The sequence below is a fragment of the Amblyraja radiata genome, chromosome 19 (assembly GCF_010909765.2).
Source record: "Amblyraja radiata isolate CabotCenter1 chromosome 19, sAmbRad1.1.pri, whole genome shotgun sequence".
Lineage (NCBI taxonomy): Eukaryota > Metazoa > Chordata > Chondrichthyes > Rajiformes > Rajidae > Amblyraja > Amblyraja radiata.
Genome location: NC_045974.1, coordinates 34,461,391 through 34,482,584, shown reverse-complemented (window position 1 = coordinate 34,482,584; position 21,194 = coordinate 34,461,391).

The window sequence follows — 21,194 nt, the reverse complement described above, 5'->3', positions numbered from 1 at the left end:
TTATGCACAAAATCATAGATGTAGAAGATTAAAAGGTTGCCAAGGTGCAATTAGCCATTGTAGATGTTCCTTTAACATAGTGACCTCACCACTACTAACCACTCCCTATATCCCAAGTATAAATGTAACCTCCCCACCCCTTGATCCCTCTCTAGCTCGTGTGACGGACCACGTACAGCTAGTGCAGTAATGAATGTGAGTTATAACAATAAAAGCAGTAAAGACAACTGTGCGTTATTGTAGCTCTTTACATGGTGTCACAATAGTGGCTCTACGTCTCTACGTCTCCTATTCTCTTGCTATCCTGTTTTTTTTATTTGACCCAGTAACCTACCCCTTCTATACTCTCGTGCCATGGCTACCTCGTGCCGTAAACCTGATCCTCTCGTCTTCGATTCGGACATTGCCCACCGTTGGGATGTCTTTAGACGCGACTTTCAGCACTACGTGACGATTGCCCATCCCGCAGCCACCGCCGAGATGCGGGCGTCCCTACTCCTCAACATTGCCGGCCCCGCCGCCCTGGAACGGTCTGAGTCGTTTGTCTATGCTGCAGGTGAAGATGAGCGAGACCCGGTATGTCTTATGGCTAAATTCACCGCAATGTGCGACGTCCCCACTAACTGTATTCTCGCACGGTATAAGATGTTCAATCGGCGCCAGGTCGTTGGCGAGTCCGTTGATAACTACATCGCCGCTTTGAGACACATGGCCAGACGTTGTCGCCTGGACGCTCTCACACCAGACCAAGTGACCAGGGATATTCTTGTATATGGCCTCTTAGACTATAAGCTTAGGGCTGAACTTCTGCGTAAGCCCGACCTGTCCTTAGACGAGGCTCTACACGCCGCCCGCATGGCTGAGGCGGTGGACTCGGCTTCGCCGCCGGCCGGTCATGACATCAACTTTGCCAGTGCTACCGCCCGCCGGCGGAACACTGGCCCACCACGGCAACAGGTCTCTCCCGCACCCGGCGTCACCAGCCCACGGCGTTGCCCTAACTGTAACTTTTCCTCCCATCAGTTCAATGTGTGCCCAGCGTTGGGAAAGACATGCAACTTTTGCAGAAAATTAAACCATTTCTCTGCAGCCTGCCGCTCCAAGGGCAGGCCAGTACCCGCACCACGGAGAATGTTAAACAACGTTGCTCAGGCTGATAGCGAGTTCGATTCCCAACACGAGCCCGAAGATTTACCTTTGTCTGATACTAGTTCCCCCTCCCAAGGGGAGGCGGGAATCTTTTCGATCTTAGATGCACATGCCCTGATAGCAGACCCTTCGGTTAGGGTTACTGTTAATGGTTCGACCTTCACTGCGAAACTAGACACGGGGGCAGTTACGAATGTAATGTCAACAAGCCTATTCAAAAAGATTAGGACCGATGAGAAAGTCACTGTTGACAACTCCCGCCTACATGCTTACGGGGGAGGGCTTCTCGTTCCCGTGGGAAAGGCAACCCTGCACTGCAAGATCCTGAAGGCCTCTCGGCCCCTCACTTTTTATCTGCTAGACTCTGACAGCGTCACCTTGCTGGGTGCCCGGGCGTGTCAGGACCTCGGCCTGGTCTCCTTTCACCGTGACATACACCTGGTGCGGACCCTCATGGACCCCCTGCTGGAATACCCCGACCGCTTCGACGACAAGCTGGGCAAGCTGCCCAGCTGCTACAAGATCGTCGTCGACCTCGATGTTGAACCTGTGATCCGCCCGCCACACCGCGTCTCCTTCGCCATGAAGGACAAGGTGGAATCAACGCTGCGCGACATGGTCACCTGGGGCATTCTCAAAGAGGTGAGCGATCCCACCCGGTGGGTCTCCACCATGGTCGTTGCCGCCAAAAAGGACAAAAGTGAAATCCGCATTTGTATCAACCCCAAGGACCTGAACCTGGCGATCAAACGACCGCACTACCCTATGCGAACTGTAGAGGATGTCGCTGCACAGGTCGGTCTGGCCACTGTTTTTTCTGTCCTCGACGCCAAGAGCTCGTTCTGGCAGATACCGCTTGACGAGCGATCCTCCTACTTGACCACCTTCAGCACGCCTTTTGGACGTTTCCGTTTCCTCCGCATGCCATTCGGGATCAACTCCGCCAGCGAGGTGTTCCAGCGGACCATGGAGCAGCTGTTTGCCGGTCTGCCGTGTGCCATAATCGTGGACGACATCCTGGTCTACGGGAAGGACGTAGCCGAGCATGATCTCCACCTTCGCCTGGTCCTCGACCGGGCTCGCGATATAAACCTCAAGCTCAACCCCAAGAAGTGCCGTTTCCGCGTCCCGGAGGTCACGTATGTGGGGCACGTTTTCACCGCCTCCGGTCTCAAGCCCGACCCGCAGAAAACTGCTGCTGTCTCCAGTATGTCTTCGCCCGCCGACGTGCCAAGCCTGCAGCGCTTCCTCGGCATGGTCAATTACCTGGGGAAGTTCATCCCCGACCTCAGCGAAATGAGCACTCCTTTGAGGGAACTGACAAAAAAGGACGTTGCCTGGGTTTGGTTCCCGCACCATCAGTCGGCTTTCGAAGCCCTGAAGTCCCAGTTGGTCCGAGCACCTACTCTTAAATTTTTCGACCTGAAGCGCCCCATCGTTCTGACTTGCGATGCCTCGAAGTTCGGCCTCGGTGCCGCCTGCCTGCAGCTCTACGACAAGCTGCAGCTACCCGTCTCCTACGCTTCCCGCACCATGACCCCTGCTGAGCAGCGCTACGCTCAGATCGAGAAGGAGCTCCTGGCCGTGGTGTTTGCCTGCTCGAAGTTCAAGGATTACATCTTGGGAAACGACTTCCTTATCGAGACTGACCACCAGCCGCTGGTCACCATCCTAAACAAGCCGATTCACGCCGCCTCATCCCGCCTGCAGCGTATGATGCTGCAGCTTCAACGCTTCACCTTTCGGATTGTGTACCGCAAAGGCAAGGACATGTTTGTGGCCGATACTCTGTCTCGTGCACCCCTGGTATCCACTGCCCGTCACCCGTACGAGTCCTCCGACCTGATGGTGCTTAACCTTAACATTGTGCCTTCTCAGCAGATGCAATCCCTGGTCAAGCACACTGCCCTGGATCCTGCCCTGCAGCAGCTTGCCGACGTCATCAGGCAGGGCTGGCCAGACCGTCGCTCATCTCTACCTGCCGGTGCTGATCCGTACTTCCTGGTCCGCGATGAGCTTGTCCTGCACGACGGCGTGGTGGTGAAGGGTCACAAAGTGGTCGTGCCCGCTGCGCTGCATGCTCACTACTTCGAATCCGCCCACCGCGGTCATCCTGGGGCCGAAGCCACTCTGTCACACGCCCAGAGTCAGTTCTACTGGCCCGGCATGGCCGATTACATCCGGGACAGGGTCTCCGCCTGCGCTACCTGCAATAGCCTCGCCCCCCGTCCGCAACGCCAGCCACTTCTGCAACAGCCTGCCCCTGAACTTCCATGGATGGCCCTCGCCACTGACATTTTCGAGTGGCATGGAAAGCACTTTCTAGTCCTTGTTGATTCCTATTCCAGCTGGTTCGAAGTTGATCAGCTGCACTCCCTCTCCTCTTCGGCCGTCATCGGGAAGCTGCGCCGCCACTTCGCCACCTTCGGCTCCCCGGCTACCCTCCAATCTGACAACGGCAGCCAGTTCACCAGTGCCGAGTTCCGGGGGTTCGCTGCCAGCTGGAACTTTCGCCATTTCACCAGCAGTCCTGAATACCCGCAGAGTAACGGCCTGGCGGAGCGCGCTGTCCGCAGTGCCAAGGACTTGCTGGAACATTGTAGATTGTCCGAATCCGATTTTTACTTAGCTCTTCTTAATATCCGCAACATCTCCCGCGACCCTGTCCTGGGCTCGCCAGCCAAACGGCTGATGTCTCGCACTACGCGACCTCCGCTCCCTGTCACCCAGCGGTCACTCGTGCCTTCTCCCCTAAAGCCTGCTGCTGTCCAGGAGCGCATTGCTCACAAGCACGAAGTGCAGAAGCGCTCCCACGACCAGTCATGCCGCCCCCTTCCGCGTCTGTTCCCCGGCCAAGTCGTCCGGATGCAGTCCCCCTCCGGTCCCTCTAAGCTTGCCACCGTTGTCGGTGATGCTGGATCGCCGCGCTCCTACCTTGTCGACCACGACGGCACAATTTACAGGCGGACCCGCCAACATCTCCGTCCCGTCAACGAGCCTCCTCCGCCTCCCGCTGTCCCCTTCTGCCCTCCCCTGCCCGAAACACTGCCTGCCGCCCCTCGCATGCCTCGGTCCCTGCCTTCCCAGCTCTCTCATCCTCACTCGCCGCCTGCTTCCCCTGGCTCGCCTGCCCGTGCACCCGATTCTGCCGCTATTTCCCCGCCTCTGCCTCCGCCTGCTCTTTCTACGCCCGGTTCCCCGGCACCTTTCCCCGCCTCGGCTGCTGCTCTTCCTGTAGAGGGAGGAGATGGCGAGCTGCGGACCCGGTCCGGTCGACTGGTTAAGCCGCCTGTCCGCTATGGTGATTTTGCTTAGCTGTATGCTCCTCTGCTTGTTTAACTGTTTGCCTGCCTGCTCGTAGCGCATGAGACGTGGTCCCTATGTCACTACTGTATTGTTTGTTTCCAAGGGAAAGGATGTAGATGTTCCTTTAACATAGTGACCTCACCACTACTAACCACTCCCTATATCCCAAGTATAAATGTAACCTCCCCACCCCTTGATCCCTCTCTAGCTCGTGTGACGGACCACGTACAGCTAGTGCAGTAATGAATGTGAGTTATAACAATAAAAGCAGTAAAGACAACTGTGCGTTATTGTAGCTCTTTACAGCCATGTACTAGTTTCCAGATATCTGTGGTCATCACAAAGTGTTACCCATCAATTAGAAGGTCTCCTCCATTGTCAGAGTGAGGCTAAACACAAATTGGAGGAACAGCATCTCATATTTTGCTTGGGCAGCTTACAACCCAGTGGTAGGAAATTGATTTCTCTAACTCCAGGTAGCCCCGGCATCCCCTCTCTCTCTATCCCTAGTCTCAGTAGCTTGTCTATCTTAATTTAAACTAGCATCTGCACTTCCTTCCTACATAATCAGTTACACATTCAAGTGGCCATTCTTTACACGGTTCCATTGTACTGCACTGCTGATCATGGATGTGCATGGCAATTACACTCACACTCACCTCCGATGGTCACAGTAGCAAAACCCTATTGGAATGGTTCAGGGTCAGTTGTGATGCAGAATGCAGGATAGATATCTTGTTGACATCTTTGATTTTCTTTTACTTTGTAAAATGGAGAAATGCAATGCCATCCAACAACAGCCTATAATTATCATTGCTGTGAAATTCGGGAAAAAGATAATAGCTTCAGTCATTATCTATACAACAGTCACATTCCATGCATGTGTCATAGTTCCACTTATGATTATGGCTGCCATTGTGCTGAAGAAGGTGGAAATCAATTTATAAAAAGTAATTTAGTAATGAAATAATCCCCAACCTGCCAGTGAAGTCTTGTCTTAAACTGGGGATGATAGGACAGTCCACTGTTAATGTCTACATATAGAGGAACTCGATTTGACCTGGAATCTCCAATATTAATACATATTTGTCCAGTCTCCATCTCCACCCCTTCACAGCTGTAGGTGTATATCACACAAGCATATAATTCTGTTGACCCAAAACCAGAAACTGCCCAGTATTGCCCTGCTGAGTATTTCCAGCACATGTTATATGTAATGCCATTGTTGCAGCAGTGTAATGTTATGGCTGGGGATATAACAGTGAACATGCTTAGCTGGAGCCGACTGACAAATGTGCCTTGGTATCAACATTAAAATGCTCAGGTGGCTTCTAAAGCTACCTCGCCTATATCCACCCATCACTTGCCAGACTTTATCCCACCCCCACCTCTCTTCCAGCTTTCTCCACCACCTCTCCTACAACCAGTCTGAAGAAGGGTCCCAAACCGAAATGGCATCCATCCATGACCTCCAGAGATGCTGCCTGACCCATTGAGTTGAGGATTCAAGCCTTTTTTTCATCGGTTGTTGCGACAATAATCGACCAGACCACTGGGTTCCCAAAAACGTACGTTTTTATTGAGCAGAGTCTGTACATCAGTTCACCCGGCCGTAGACCAGGTAACCCGGCAAAGAGTCGCTACTCCTCTTCTTCAGGCATTACCTTATATTCCTTTTTAAACAAAGCTTTCCTTCCCCCTTCTTATCCAATTACATTTATTCCACATATTCCTTTACATCAGTCATCCATTAGCAAGATGTCATCGGTCCTCTTCAAATATGGGGTTGTTTTTCACCCTTTGTTTGAGGTTGGTTATCAGCAAAATTGCTTAAAGTTGATCACCTCCAATTATGAAGTTGTTTGTTTTCCATTCTTTGCTAAAATCAGTTCTCTGTGGTTAGTCGTTTAATAGAATTAGTGGCATTGGCTGTCTCACATTTTTCCATAGCAGGATTTAACACAACTCCTCAGAGGTACCCCGGCACTTTGTATCTATTTACTTCTTGTATTTGCCCTGGTTGCAGACCACTTGCTGAGCTGAATTGTTATGCTTTCTGGACAAGATATAAGCATCTCTAGATACTTATCTCAAGAATAGCATCGTAACATCTAGGGGTTGGCGGGGTGGGGGAAGCATTTTGTGGGGTTAGATTGTTGGATTGTTTAAGGAAGACATTACCTTACTTGCTCACAGCTAGATTGTGGGTACATTGCGAGCAGAAGGTTGATTTAAATTTCTGTTTACTGAACAGCCCTACATCAACTGATGACAATGGAGAGTGAAGCACCAAGGGGAAGCAGCAATTCACTTGCATTTCTTCCAATCTAGTGTATTGCATCATCTATCTATCCATCCATCCATCCTATCTATCTATCTATCTATCTATCTATCTATCCTATCTATCTATCCTATCCATCTATCTATCTATCTATCTATCTATCTATCTATCTATCTATCTATCTATCTATCTATCTATCTATATCTTTGTATATCTATCTATCTATCTAACTATCTTTGTATATCTATCTATTTAACTATCTTTGTTTATCTATGTATATTTATTTTCTATCTATATTTATACACAACTAAAACTCTGATCTTGTTATCTTCCGGTTTGGCGGTCTTTCTATTTGCGCAAAAGCGGTTCACGATAGCGCTACGATGTTTCACCAGTTCACTCACCGTTCTCCTGGGCTGTGAGTGCACCAAGTTATGATCCGATTGGTTGAATGTCGTAAAAGTTAGCTAGGTTTAAAAATTCTTAAAAACCGCGCGTGCACAGATCGATTTCTTCTCCTGCCTGTCAGCACAGCGCGGATTAGTCTCTTCCCCGTCACTCCCCGAGACGGTCCGCCCCTTCCTGCGCCATCGCGTCTTTACTGGAGCTGAGGGTGGCCGGCGGAAGTTTCCAACCGGACTTTCGGAGGGACCCAAAGCAGCCCAGCCCCACGCAGCCCAGCCACAAGCAGCCCAAGCCAACCCTAAGTAGCCCAGCAAGCCCAGCCCCGCCCAGCCCAGCCCCAAACAGCAGCCCCGACCCAAGCAGCAGCCCAGTGTCGGAGACCCAGCCCAGCCCGGAGTCAGAGATGCCGCCAAAAGGAAAGCGGAGACTCTGATCCCGGTAAATGAGAACAACCAGCGACCAGCACCCGCTGTGAGTCCTTATCACACCGCCAATTCCAGCCACTACCCCTCTGGTCCCTCTTGCTGGTTCCTCCCCCCCTCCCCGTGCTGCCCCCCTCCCCCCCATGGCTCTTCCCCGTCTTTTCTCCAAGCTCACTCCCCCCGCCCACACACCCCTCTCCCTCCACAACTCTCCCCCCCACACACACTCCTCTCCACCCACATAACCCCCTCACGCACACACCCCTCCCCCTTCCCACACACACACCCCCAGACACACCCCCCACGCACACACCCCGCCGCCCACACCCCCCCCACCCACACCCCCCACCCCCATCCCCCACAACCGCCCCCCTCCCCCCACACACCCACCCCTACCCCACAACCCACGGATCCCCCCGCCCCCACAACCCCCCTCCTCCCCCACATATTTTATTTCTTCACTGTTTTTATGAGTAACACAAATATATTGGTATGTATTTATACACATCATTGACAGGGCAAGGATTTTCACACCCTTTCTCCTCTGTGGTCTCTCTGCAGCTGCAACTTTATATGTTGCTCCAACCCGTGCTGCTGTTATTCTTCAGTTCAACATTCAGTTCCCATTTTCACTCTTCAAGTTTTCTGATTATTTTTAAAGGACAAATAAATTCCTCACTAGATACCAATGAACTACTGGGATTGTATAGCGGGGAGGAAGTAAGTTTACGATGCAGTTTACATTCACCCCTCGTTCTATCTTGGGGATTAATGTGCGATTGGATTTAAGATACTTAACTTTTTTTCCCCCCTCCTCAGTGTAAGAGAAAGAGATATGTAATATAGGTTTATATTGCAGATTCCAGCATCTGTCCTCTTTGATGCCTCTTTGTATTAAGTTTTCTTATCTTGATGTATTTTACTTCACTTTGTGATTCTTGTTTGTTATTTGTTTTTGGTTACTTAATATGACATTTATTGTGTTTTTCCTTAAGGGCCTGTCCCACTGCCGGGACCTAATTTGTGAGTTTAGAAGAGTTTGCGCTCGACTCAAACTCGCAGCATGGTCGACACGTGGTCCTAGGAGGTCTATGTTACTCTCCTTCATGCTCGAGAGAAGTTCCCACATACTCGCGACTTCAGTTTGGTCGAGGAGTATTTTTTAGCATGCTGAAAAATTGTCCGAGAGTAAAAATTGGTCGGCATGGAAAAAATCGATATTTTTTTACTCGTAGGTTTAGTCGAAGTAGGTCATAGTAGGTCGGCATGTTATTCGTCGGTAATCAAAGGTAATCGAAGGCAATCGAAGGTAGTCAAAGGTGGTTATATTCACCCTCCACTATTCGGTGTCCAATTTTCCAGAGAGCATCGGCGAGTCAATCGTAGATGGTCGTAGCTAGTCTTCAACATAGTCGAAGGAGGTTGAAGGAGATTGAAAGAGGTCTTCTACATGGTCGTAGGAGGTCTTCTACATATTCATAGGAGGTTCTCTACATAGTCTAAGGAGGTCGTAGGAGGTGTTCTACTTCGGCGATACAACTAGACCATGACACTCTCCTTGACTCTCCTAAACTCTTCTAAACTCGCAAATTATGTCCCCGCAGTGGGACAGGCCCTTACTTTGAACCTATTGTTAGGATATCAGAAACCACACTTGGCTTTGCCATGACAATGATTATCACTACTGAAATAGGCTATCTTAGTTACCATCGATTTGCTGATTGTTGTGTGTTATTTTCTTTTCTAAACGTTATTTTGTACATGTTTTTTGCAAGGTTGTATTGCACTTTGCTGTAGGGGCTTGAATTTGTAAGTTGTGAAATGGACACGTTTTATTTTAAAGGAACACAATTATGCTCCTGTTTCAACTACTATTGCTGTCAGGGGAAATAAATGTTCAAAATAAAATAGAGAAAGCAAGCTGCCAGATTCAAGAAAATTCAACAAATGTGAACTTGAGACTCGACGGGGTATCTTTCTCAGTCTAGAATTTTCACTAAATTTGACATAAACTCATTTCATAGCCTATATTTTTGGATATGCAGAATGAAAATTTGGAACAATGAGACATTGACTTTATGAACAAATGATCTAGAATAAAGCACATAAATAATGTTAAAACGTGTATTTACAACCTGCTTATTATGTCACCGTGAGTGCAATACCTGCCACGGTGTCAATAAAATATATTAACAGCACTTTGGTTGACAAAACATCAGGGTTAAAGAGTGGCAGTACATTTATGTTATTTTTCAATGCTGATATTTATGCTCTTTGGCAGAATGTCCATTAAATATGAACATCTGAAATCTTTGGCAGAAGAATCTTCCAGATAAACACTGACATTTTATTACAGTAAAAAAAGTACAGCTGTTGTAATTAATTCTTCTACAAGAGATGTTATTGAAATGGACAAGAACATTTGCCTTCTTTAACTGTCAACTCGTTTTCTATTTTATCCCTATTGTTTTTGGAAATGCTGCATAATTTTAAATATATTAAGTCAGCTAGCACCGTCCACATAATAAGCCACAAAAGACACAAAGTGCTGGAATAATTCAGCGGTTCAGGCAGCATCTCTGGAGAGAATGGTTGGTGACATTTCAGATCGTGACACTTCTACAGACTGAAGAAAGGTCCCAAACTGAAACATTGTCTGTCCTTGTTCTCCGGGGATACTGTCCGACCTGCTGTGTTACTCCAGAGCTTTTTGGCTTTTTTTTTTGTTGCAAACCAGCATCTGCAGTTCCTTGTGTCCATATAATAAGCTGTTTGACTGAGATGATGGTCAGATTAACAGCATTTATGTGGTTGTATCTTTGCTGAAGGAATACAAAAGTGGTTGAGAATGACTTGCATTTTAATTTGTGCATTCCTCTGGCTAAACATTGGAAGTAAGGAAGGTGAATGCAGTGCTTGCATTTATTTTGAGAGGGCTACAATACAAAAATAGGGATGTAATGCTGAGGCTTTATAAGGCACTGGGCAGACTGCATTTGGAGTGAACAGTTTTGGTCCCCATATCTGAGGAAGGACGTGTTGGCATTGGAGAAGGTACAGAGGAAGTTTATGAGAATTGTAGATGGTTTATGCATGCAACCAATAACATAGGTACCTCAATACCACTAACCAAGCCTTAGTTACCAATTATAATAACGCCTTCTTCTCCTTCTGCGCAGTACACTAGCAGACTGGAGACAGTGACCGCTGATGTGTGTTTAACCCTGTGTTCTCATTAAAGACTCGTGTAAAGTACAAGTGTGTTTGATCACTCATTTACATGGTGTCAGTCGGAGAAGACTCGCGTCTCCTGTTTCCCGGGTTTTATTTCTCTTTCTGAGTTTTATTCCTTTCTCTGAGTTTTGCTTCACTGACCATGGCATCCTGGTGCCGAAAGCCCGCGCCCCTCATCTTCGATTCTGACATCGCAGAGCGCTGGGCTACCTTCGAGTTGGACTTCAGCCACTACATCAACATCGCACATCGGAATGAGCCCGATGTGGTCAAAGCTTCTCTACTTCTCAACCTTGCCGGCCCCGATGCCATGATGAGAGCAAGAACCTTAACCTACAACCCGCCGATCTTGGGTCCCGATGATCAGGTACAGATACCTCTAGAGACTGCTGACGACCCGGTATGCCTGCTGCGCACGTTCAGGGAGATTTACGACCTGCCCTCGAACCGTATTTTAGAGAGGGCGCGTTTTTTCACCAGAAAGCAGCTGCCGGAGGAACCTGTTGAATGTTTCATTGCTGACCTGCGATACGTAGCCCAAAGGTGCCGTTTCGGTGCAATGACAGACCAGCTTACCAGGGACATTTTAGTTACGGGGATGCTCGATCAGAGGTTAAGATCGGAGCTCCTCAGGAAACCAGATCTGACTCTGAGCGAAGCCATGCACGCCTGCAGAATGGTTGAGGTCGTTGACCCGCAGGTCGGTCTGCGGGGGTCGGACACAAAATCGATCAATCTGACCGGGTTTAACAGACCGCGTCCTCGGATGGCTAACACAAAATTTGTGCCACGGGCCAGCTACGGTTCCGGCGGGGTGCCCCCCAGTAAGTGCCCCAATTGCAACTACATGCATCAAAAGCAGTCGCCGTGCCCAGCTTACGGCAAATCCTGCAACTTTTTTCAGAAGTTAAACCATTTCTCTGCCGCTTGCCGCTCCCGTGGGAAAGTTCCACAGGCTTCTAGGCCTAACTTAAACATGCTGATGCAAATTGGTAACCAGTATGGTTCCCAGTCCTCGCTAGACACGGCCCACGATTCTGATCCAATTAATTCTCAAGGGGAGGCGAGTGTGTTCTCACTCCTCCACGCACCTGGCCGACTACCCGATCCGACCGTCCTGGTTACTGTCAACAATTGCAGTTTCCATGCTAAGCTCGACACGGGTGCCAAGGTCAACGTAATGTCAACAAGCCTGTTCAGGAAGATTAGAAACAATGAGCTCCTAACTGCAGACCGCTCCACTCTGCATGCTTACGGGGGCGAGGTGCTGAGACCGATGGGAAAGGCAACCTTCAATTGCGTGCTGAAGAAAACATCGCGGGCCCTTACGTTCTATGTCCTGAACTCTGACTGTGTGACTCTGTTGGTCAACCAGGCATGCCAGGACCTGGGACTGGTGACGTTCGACCGAACGGTCCACAAAGTGCTGATTTCGCTGGATCCGATATCGGAATACCCTGACCTGTTTAACGATGAGCTGGGCAAGCTGCCCATCACCTACAGAATTGCCATTGACCTGAAGGTGGCGGCCGTGGTCCGCGCACCGCATAGAGTGTCCCACGCCATGAAAGACAAAGTTGAGTCGATGTTGAACGACATGGTCGCCATGGGAGTGCTGGAGGCGGTCAGCGAGCCCACCGAGTGGGTCTCCACCATGGTTGCCACCCTGAGAAAGGACAGAAACGAAATACGGGTGTGCATCAACCCGAAGGATGTAAACCTCGCAATCAGGCGCCCCCACTACCCCATGAGGACCGCGGAGGACGTTGCAGCCCGAGTCGGACAGGCCACTGTCTTCTCAGTCCTCGACGCGAAGAGTTCCTTTTGGCAAATACCACTGAACAAGGGCTCCTCCGACCTGACGACGCTCTCGACACCGTTTGGCAGATTTAAGTTTCTGCGGATGCCATTCGGCATCAATTCTGCAAGCGAGGTGTTCCAGAGGGCGATGGAACAGTTGTTCTCCGGCCTGTCGTGCGCCATCATCGTGGATGACATCCTGGTTTATGGAAAGGACGTTGCTGAGCACGACATGAACCTCCGCCGCGTCCTGGATCGGGCTCGGCAAATCAACCTGAAGCTGAACTCTAAAAAGTGCAGGTTCCGGGTCTCGGAAGTCACGTACGTCGGGCATGTCTTCACTTCGGAAGGACTAAAACCCGACCCATTGAAGGCTGCCGCAATCACCGAGATGCCAGCCCCCACCGACGTGCTCGGTCTGCAACGGTTCCTGGGTATGGTGAACTACCTAGGGAAGTTTATACCCAATTTCAGCGAGCTGAGCTCGTCCCTGCGGCAACTGGCCAGAAAGGACACTGCTTGGTCCTGGTTCCCACAACACCAGCAGATGTTCGACTGTCTGAAGTCCAAGTTGATCAGCATCCCGACACTAAGGTTTTTCGACCTACGGCGCCCGATCACTGTCACCTGCGACGCCTCCAGGTTCGGGCTCGGTGCGGCCTGCCTACAGCCCTCTGATGATGGATCGCTGTATCCTGTCTCGTACGCCTCCCGCACCATGACCGACACCGAACAACGGTATGCTCAGATCGAGAAAGAGCTGCTCGCGGTTGTGTTCGCCTGCTCTAAATTTAAGGACTTCCTTTTCGGCAGCCGTTTTACGGTCGAGACCGACCACCAGCCGCTGGTGATCATTTTAAACAAGCCGATCCATGTCGCGCCTGCCAGGCTGCAGCGAATGATGTTGCAACTACAGCGCTTTGACTTTAAACTGGTCTACAAAAAGGGCACGGAGATGCACGTTGCCGACACTCTCTCTCGCACCTCACGGGCTTCCTGTGACCGCCACCCCTACGAACAAGAGGATCTACTTGTGCTCGGCGTTAACTTTGTCCCTACTAAGCAGCTCCAGTACCTGGCCGTGCACACTGCGGCGGATCCCGCTCTGCAGCGACTTTCTTCCGTGATCAAACGTGGCTGGCCAAGCAAGCGCGCCAGTGCACCGGCTGAGGCTCAACACTCGTTCCTGGTCCGCGATGAGCTGGTGATCCAGGATGGCATCATAGTTAAGGGCCACAAGGTCGTGGTCCCTTCCTCCCTGTACGACCAGTACTTCAACGTGGCCCACAGTGGGCACCCTGGAGCTGATGCGACGATTGCCCACGCTCAGTGCCAATTCTACTGGCCTGGCATGGCCAAGTACATCCGAGACCGCATCTCGTCCTGCTCTACCTGCAACAACCTTGCGCCCCACCAGCAACGTCAGCCACTTTTACAGCAACCGGCGCCTGCCATGGCCTGGACTTCGCTGACATCTTCGAATGGCGTGGCAAGCATTATCTCATTCTGGCCGACTCATACTCGAACTGGTTCGAGGTGGACCTTCTTACTTCCCTCACGTCCGAGATGGTTATCCGCAAGCTGCGAAGCCATTTCTCCACTTTCGGCTCCCCGGTCCGTTTGCAGACCGACAACGGCAGGCAGTTCACAAGCAACGAGTTCAAGGCATTCGCCAGCAAATGGAACTTCCACCATTTCACCAGTAGCCCGGAGTACCCACAGAGCAACGGTCTTGCGGAGCGGGCGGCCCGAAGTGCAAAACTTTTAATGGAGCAATCGCGCCTGACAAACTCCGATTTTTACCTAGACCTCCTGAACCTCAGAAATATCTTCAGAGACCCGACCACGGGTTCACCTGCCCAGCGCCTGATGTCCAGGATAACCAGGCCACCGATCCCGATTGCTCAACACAAGCTGCTGCCTCAAGTGTTGGAGCCTGCCTCCGTCCAGAAGCGCATACAGGAAAGACATGACGTCCAACGGCGATCCCACGACAGGTCGTGCAAACCTCTTAAGCCTTTGCTGCCAGGTCAGGTCGTTCGGCTGCAGACTGCCAGCGGTTATTCCCATCTCGCAACAGTGGTTGGCGTGGCCGAGTCTCCCTGCTCCTACCTGGTTGACTTTGAAGGAACTGTTTATCGCAGGAGCCGTCAGCATCTGCTTGCCGTGGACGAGCCGAGACCGCCGCCCGAGGGTCCATACGCTCCGCCGCTGCTGTTCCAGCCACCGACAGCCGTCCCGGTTGCTGACCCCTGCATGCCCCAGACCCCTCGCGTGCCGCGATCTCCTCCGCGTGGGTCGCCCTGTGCCAACCGCGTTTCAACCCCTCCTGCATGTCGGTCCCCCCTACCGTTCTCGGTCTCCCCTGCGGCCTCGCCATCTCCAGCTCCTGCTGATTCCTCTGTTATTTCCGGTGAAGGGGGGGAAGGCATGGTCCGTACGCGCTCGGGTCGGGTTGTTAAGCCGCCTGTTCGTTACGGCGATTTTGTTTAATTTTGTTTAACTCTGTTGCCATGGTTCCGTGCCATGCTTGGTATTCTAAGGGGAAGGATGTAGATGGTTTATGCATGCAACCAATAATATAGCTACCTCAATACCACTAACCACGCCTTAGTTACCAATTATAATAACGCCTTCTTCTCCTTCTGCGCAGTACAGTAGCAGACTGGAGACAGTGACTGCTGATGTGTGTTTAACCCTGTGTTCTCATTAAAGACTAGTGTAAAGTACAAGTGTGTTTGATCACTCATTTACAAGAATGATCCCAGGAATGATGGGATTAACATACGGCGAGTGTTTGAAGGCACTGAGCCTGTACTGGCTGTAGTTTAGAAGGATGAGGGGTGACCTTATTGAAACTTACCAGATAGTAAAAGGCCTGGATAGAGTGAATGTGGCGAGGATGTTTTCACTAGTGGGAGAGTCCAGAACCACAGGCCATACTCAGAATAAAAGGGCGTACCTTTAGGAAGGAGATGAGGAGGAATTTCTTTAGGCAGAGGGCAGTGAATCTGTGGAATTCATTGCCACAGAAAGCTGTGGAGGCCATTAATTGACAGATTTGTGTTTAGTAAGGGTGTTAGGGCCGAAGGCAGGAGAATGGGATTGAGAGGGAAAGATATGTCAACCATGATTGAATGGCGGAGTAGACTTGATGGGCCGAATGGCCTTATTCTGCTCCTAGAACTTATGATCTTATGAAAAACAATGTTTGATTTTTTTTTTTGGTTGAAAATTTGCTATTTTAAAGCCAAGCAAAAACCATGTGGAGAAATACCTGTGAACTACTTCCCTAATATTCCATGCGTGAACGTGTTGGATCCCATGCGATTATACAATTCTGTTTATGTACCAATTATCGGTGTAGCACTGCCCTGCATTGCAGTTAATTTATATCTACGATTCTATGTAATAAGCTACAAAATGTATTCAGCTTTATCAACAGAACTACTTGTTAGATAGAAGCCATTGTTTCCCTTATTCAGTGAGATCAAATTCACGATACAATCCATTGGCTACTCCAGTACACCTCCTAGTGGACAGTTAAGGGACATATCTAGTGGAAAGGTTGAGAGGATCTTGTACCCCAGTCTGTGTGGGTGAATTTATTTCAAGGAAATAGTAATATTAAAAAAGTTGAGTGGGTGACTATGAGTGCATTATACTTAATTATATCCATATAAATGACATATTTCTGTGTATGCCTCTTGTCTGAGGGAGAACACCAGATATCTGCTCCATTGCAAATTTAAATCAATCATATAATTACCACGGATAACGGGAAATTGCCACAAACCACTGGGGGTATAATACTCAACTAGAGGATAAAGGAGTATTTGTTTCCTTTGTTATTTCCTGTTGTTAGTATATCTCCTCCAATATTTTTAGATAGACTTGCAGTGCTTTGCGAAGCCTGACCTCAATTTGTTGGTTTTGACTACAGCAGTTTCAATTTACATCAAAACAGAGTGGATTCCATTTAGTAGAATCATAATGCTCTGCGGTGCAGATAGGAGGCCATTTGGCCCACTGAGTCCATGCTAGCCAAGTAACAGGTTATTATATCCCTCAACTTTTTCGGCAGCCTTTCAGGCTACAGGTTTTCAAGTACTTATGCAGCTAAATTTTAACTGTCCAGGATTTCTGTCTCTGTGGTCCTTTTATGCAGCGAGTTCTGGACTCTCACTGTTCTTTGAATAAAAATGAAGGAGCTGTAGGGAGAGATTAGTGGCAGAATTTACGGCTGAAATAGATAGATTTCTCATGAGTAAGAAGATCAATGTGAGAATGTAATCAATGTAAAGACAACAAAGGGAGGAAGGTAGACCTGATAATGTCAGATCAGACACATTCCTATTTAATGGTTGAGCAGGCTTGAGGGACTCATGGACCTCCTCCTGTCCCTACTTTTTATGGCCTGAACTCCCCTCTAAACCTGCCCTTCCTAGTTATTGATCACTAATGAAAGAAAAGCCCCTTCCTCCATCTGTTTAGGCTTCCTAATTTGCTCTCATTGATCTCATGTTCAAAGCTCCATGTAGTGGGCATTCAGACACTATGCCAGATTAAGTGCATAAGAAAGAACTGCAGATGCAGGTTTAAATCGAAGATAGACACAAAATGCTGGAGTAAATCTGCGATACAGGCAGCATCTCTGGAGCGAAGGAATGGGGGATGTTTCGTGTAGAGACCCTTCTTCAGACTGACCCTTCTTCATCAGTCTGAAGAAGGGTCTCGACCCAAAACATCACCCATTCCTTCTCTCCAGAGATGCTGCCTATCCCGCTGAGTTACTCCAGCATTTTATGTCAATGGTGGGGTGGGCAGTGGTGGGGTGGCTAATTAGTGCATGTTGTCCCTTCTGGCTGGTTCAAGTAAATTAACTTGTTTATTTATTCCATTCTAATGATTCATGTTGCAAGATACTACAGGTATATGGTTGCTTGTTAATACCATAATGGGAATCTGGTATAAAATCTTCCACCTTTGGCTAGCCTGTTGTCAACCTCAGATGGCAGTGGCTAACCTAATGTGTTGTCGATGTGGACTTCTTCCCGGTGCTCCAGTTTCCTCCCACATCTTAAAGACGTGCAGGTTGATAGATTACTTGGACACTGTAGATTGCCCCCAAAGGTGTAGGATTGGTAGAATCTGAGGGAAGTAAGACAATGCAGCAAGAATTAAATATGGGATTGAAGCGGGATTAGAGTAAAATAGATGTTTCCATGCTGTGTTTCTTGTGACTACCCCAAGCAGATACAATAGTGGTGTTAAAGAGGCAGTTAGAAAGAGACGTAAATATGCAGGAATTGGAGGGAGAGCATACACAGAAAGGATCAGTTTAAATTAGCATCATGTTCGGTACTGACATAGTGGGCTGAAGGGCCTGTTCCTGTCCAGTGCTGCATGAAAAATCGTTGTTTCATTGATTATCCGACCTTCAGGGGTTATATCTCCGTGACATTGGCAGTGGCAGAGAGTTAGATAGAGCTCTTAAAGTTAACGGAGTCAGGGGATATGGGGAGAAGGCAGGAACTGGGTACTGATTGTGGATGATCAGCCATGATATCCGCGAATGGCGGTGCTGGCTCGAAGGGCCGAATGGCCTACCCCTGCTCATATTGTCTATTGACTATCAAAAGATGTTGGATCTGTGATGATGAAAATCGTTTATATGGTCACCTGCAGTGGTTGTTAAATGAGAATTTTAGGGAACAGAATATTCTGTGGTAGATAATTATAATAATAATACAACGAGAACTTACATCTAGTGAAAAAAAACTGCCTGGGGTGGCTAACCATTAGATAGAATGTTAATGCATGCTGATGAAATCAGTGAATGGATATCTCTGAAGTGTGTTATTCCTCCTGTGTGACCGTGAGCTTAATATGACAACTGGGAGAGAGCACCGCCACTAGAGGGCAAAACTGTTTCAAGCCCCGGTTAAAGCTGAACAACTGGCGTGAAACTGGAAATAAAATAAAAGGAAACCGGTTTAAAAGTAGACACCGACTGCGTAACTAGCAGAATGCATTCCAATTAAGGGCAGCTCTTCATAATATTCACTACCATTAGCCTTGAGAGGGAGAGCATTGACTATTCCAGCGTGGCGACCTGAAATAAACTACTGACCGCATCAAGATCGGATTTTCAACACAAGAAAACACATTCTGAAGGATTGCCTGTTTCCTTTGTTATTTCCTGTTGCTGGTGCGGTTTTACACGCAGCCGGTCAAGGAGCAGAGTTAGCACGAAGCAACGTTTCTCACAGATCGCCCTTCAGTTAGAGTTCGGGAAAAGGAAGTGTCGGGCAAAAGTATGTATCGTGCATAGAGCTTTAAACAAAAAAGGTTTGAAGTTTTAGTTCTGTAGCTGGAAATGGTCAGATTTGAAATGACCCAACAGAGAACGGAAAATGGGTCACGGCATCACTTGGTTACTAGGAAGTGCAGGTGCACACAGCTTGGCGCCAAACTTAATGAGGAAACGTCTCATTATATTGAATCACAGAAATGTGAATGGTCGCGAAAACACGTAGAATAAACAAACGACTGAACCGATCTCTTTTTTTTCTCGAAGTGCCGATTGTGTTCCGGACAGAAATAGTGTGGCTGTAACCGCCCGCTGCAACATATTCACAAGCTACTAAGCACCTGTTTTTTTTTTAAACAAATATTTTCCGAGCTCATTGCACTTGGGGGCTTTACGACCTCTCTCTATTAAATGGCGAGAGGTCGTAAATGACCCGTGGTTATTACACGCGTTAAGTCCTAACATTTGAAGTTACGAGCATCATGGAATCTGAAATGAGGGCTAATTCTATTCAAACCTGTAGCAGAAATAATAAATGTTACCACTATGTAGAGTTAGAATGCAAAATATAAACAGATCATTGCCGCGGGGAAACTGTGCCGGAATGATTGGAGATAGGGTATGCAAACGTAATAGCCGTTGGCATTTTCACGATCTATTAACAGTTGATGTTACGACTTAACAACCGCAGGTGTATTTAGCCATGATCACATTGAATGGCGGTGCTGGCTCGAAGGGCCGAATGGACAAAGGGCTGCTCCTATTGTCTATTGTAGGCTGGGCCTTAACCGGGTTGTCAGTTCGATTAAATAAGTAACTTGTGATTTGGTTCTAATGCGGAAATCCCCACACGCAGCCTGCATTCCCGGTTGCCTCTTGCCATGGCGAGTCCACGCACCCAGGTGGTGGGAGGATGAATCCTAAATACTCTTAATTGCAACACTAAAACCGTGTTTAGACACAAAAAGCTGGAGTAACTCTGCGGGACAGGCAGCACCTCTGGAGCGAAGGAATGGGTGACGTTTCGGGTCGAGACCCTTAGAAACATAGAAAATAGATGCAGGAGTAGGCCATTCGGCCCTTCGAGCCTGCACCGCCATTCAATATGATCATGGCTGATCATCCAACTTAGTATCCTGTACCTGCCTTCTCTCCATACCCCTGATCCCTTTAGCCATGGGCCACATCTAACTCCCTCTTAAATATAGCCAATGAACTGACCTCAACTGCCTTCTGTGGCAGAGAATTCTGTGTGAAAAATGTTTTCCTCATCTCGGTCCTAAAATATTTCCTCCTTATCCTTAAACTGTGACCCCTTGTTCTGGACTTCCCCAACATCGGGAACAATCTTCCTGCATCTAGCCTGTCCAACCCCTTAAGAATTGCGTACCCCTTCCCCTTCCTCAGAATTATCCGTGTAACCGGTCATTTTACTCATCTTACTCCCGGGCCAGCCCATAAATATTCTATCAGGGTTATTCCTATTGAGAAATGAAGTTATGCTGCGCAAATGCAACTCTGCGAATGTCAGTGATTAATGTCCGGCATATCAGTGACCGGAGTCACATCGAATGGAACTTTTGCCCCCGTCTTTAAAAACGCCGATAGACACAAAATGCTGGAGTAACTCGGCATCTCTGGAGTTTCGGGTCGAGACCCTTCTTGCGCTGAGTTTGCTTAACACACACTCTGGAACTGAAAATCGCTCTGCAATTATTTCGGTGCATTCAATTTACATTAGACAATTAGCCAGATCGATGCCACGACCTAGCCCGCACCGCGACTGGCATTGTCTGCTATTGATTTGATTTCCCTTGAACTGTTCACCCATGACCTCAGCGTTGCCCATGCAGCAATTCACAGATTTCAACTTTATTTCAAATCGACCTCGCCACTCCAACCAGCATGAAGTTTTCTCTCCCCACCCCACCAAATCTGACCTCTTCCGGGCTCTGACACTATCTCACTAAATCTTTAGACGTTTCCCAAACTTCCCCGTGTTGTAAAAGCTTTTGAACAAACACCCCAAACACGTATTAACACGGGCTGGGTGACAAATAGCCCAAGCGATGTTTCCAACTGGGAGATGGGACACAAAATGCTGGAGTAACTCAGCGGGACAGGCAGCATCTCTGGTCAAGACCCCCCTCTTCAGACCCTTTCCAACTGGTAGCTGGGGACGCCGAGGCGCTATATAAATACAAGTTCACATTGGGCGAGCAATTTCGCAAGATCGTGGGTCAGATCCCTACTGCACATGCAACCTGTTAGTTAGGCCGCTGCA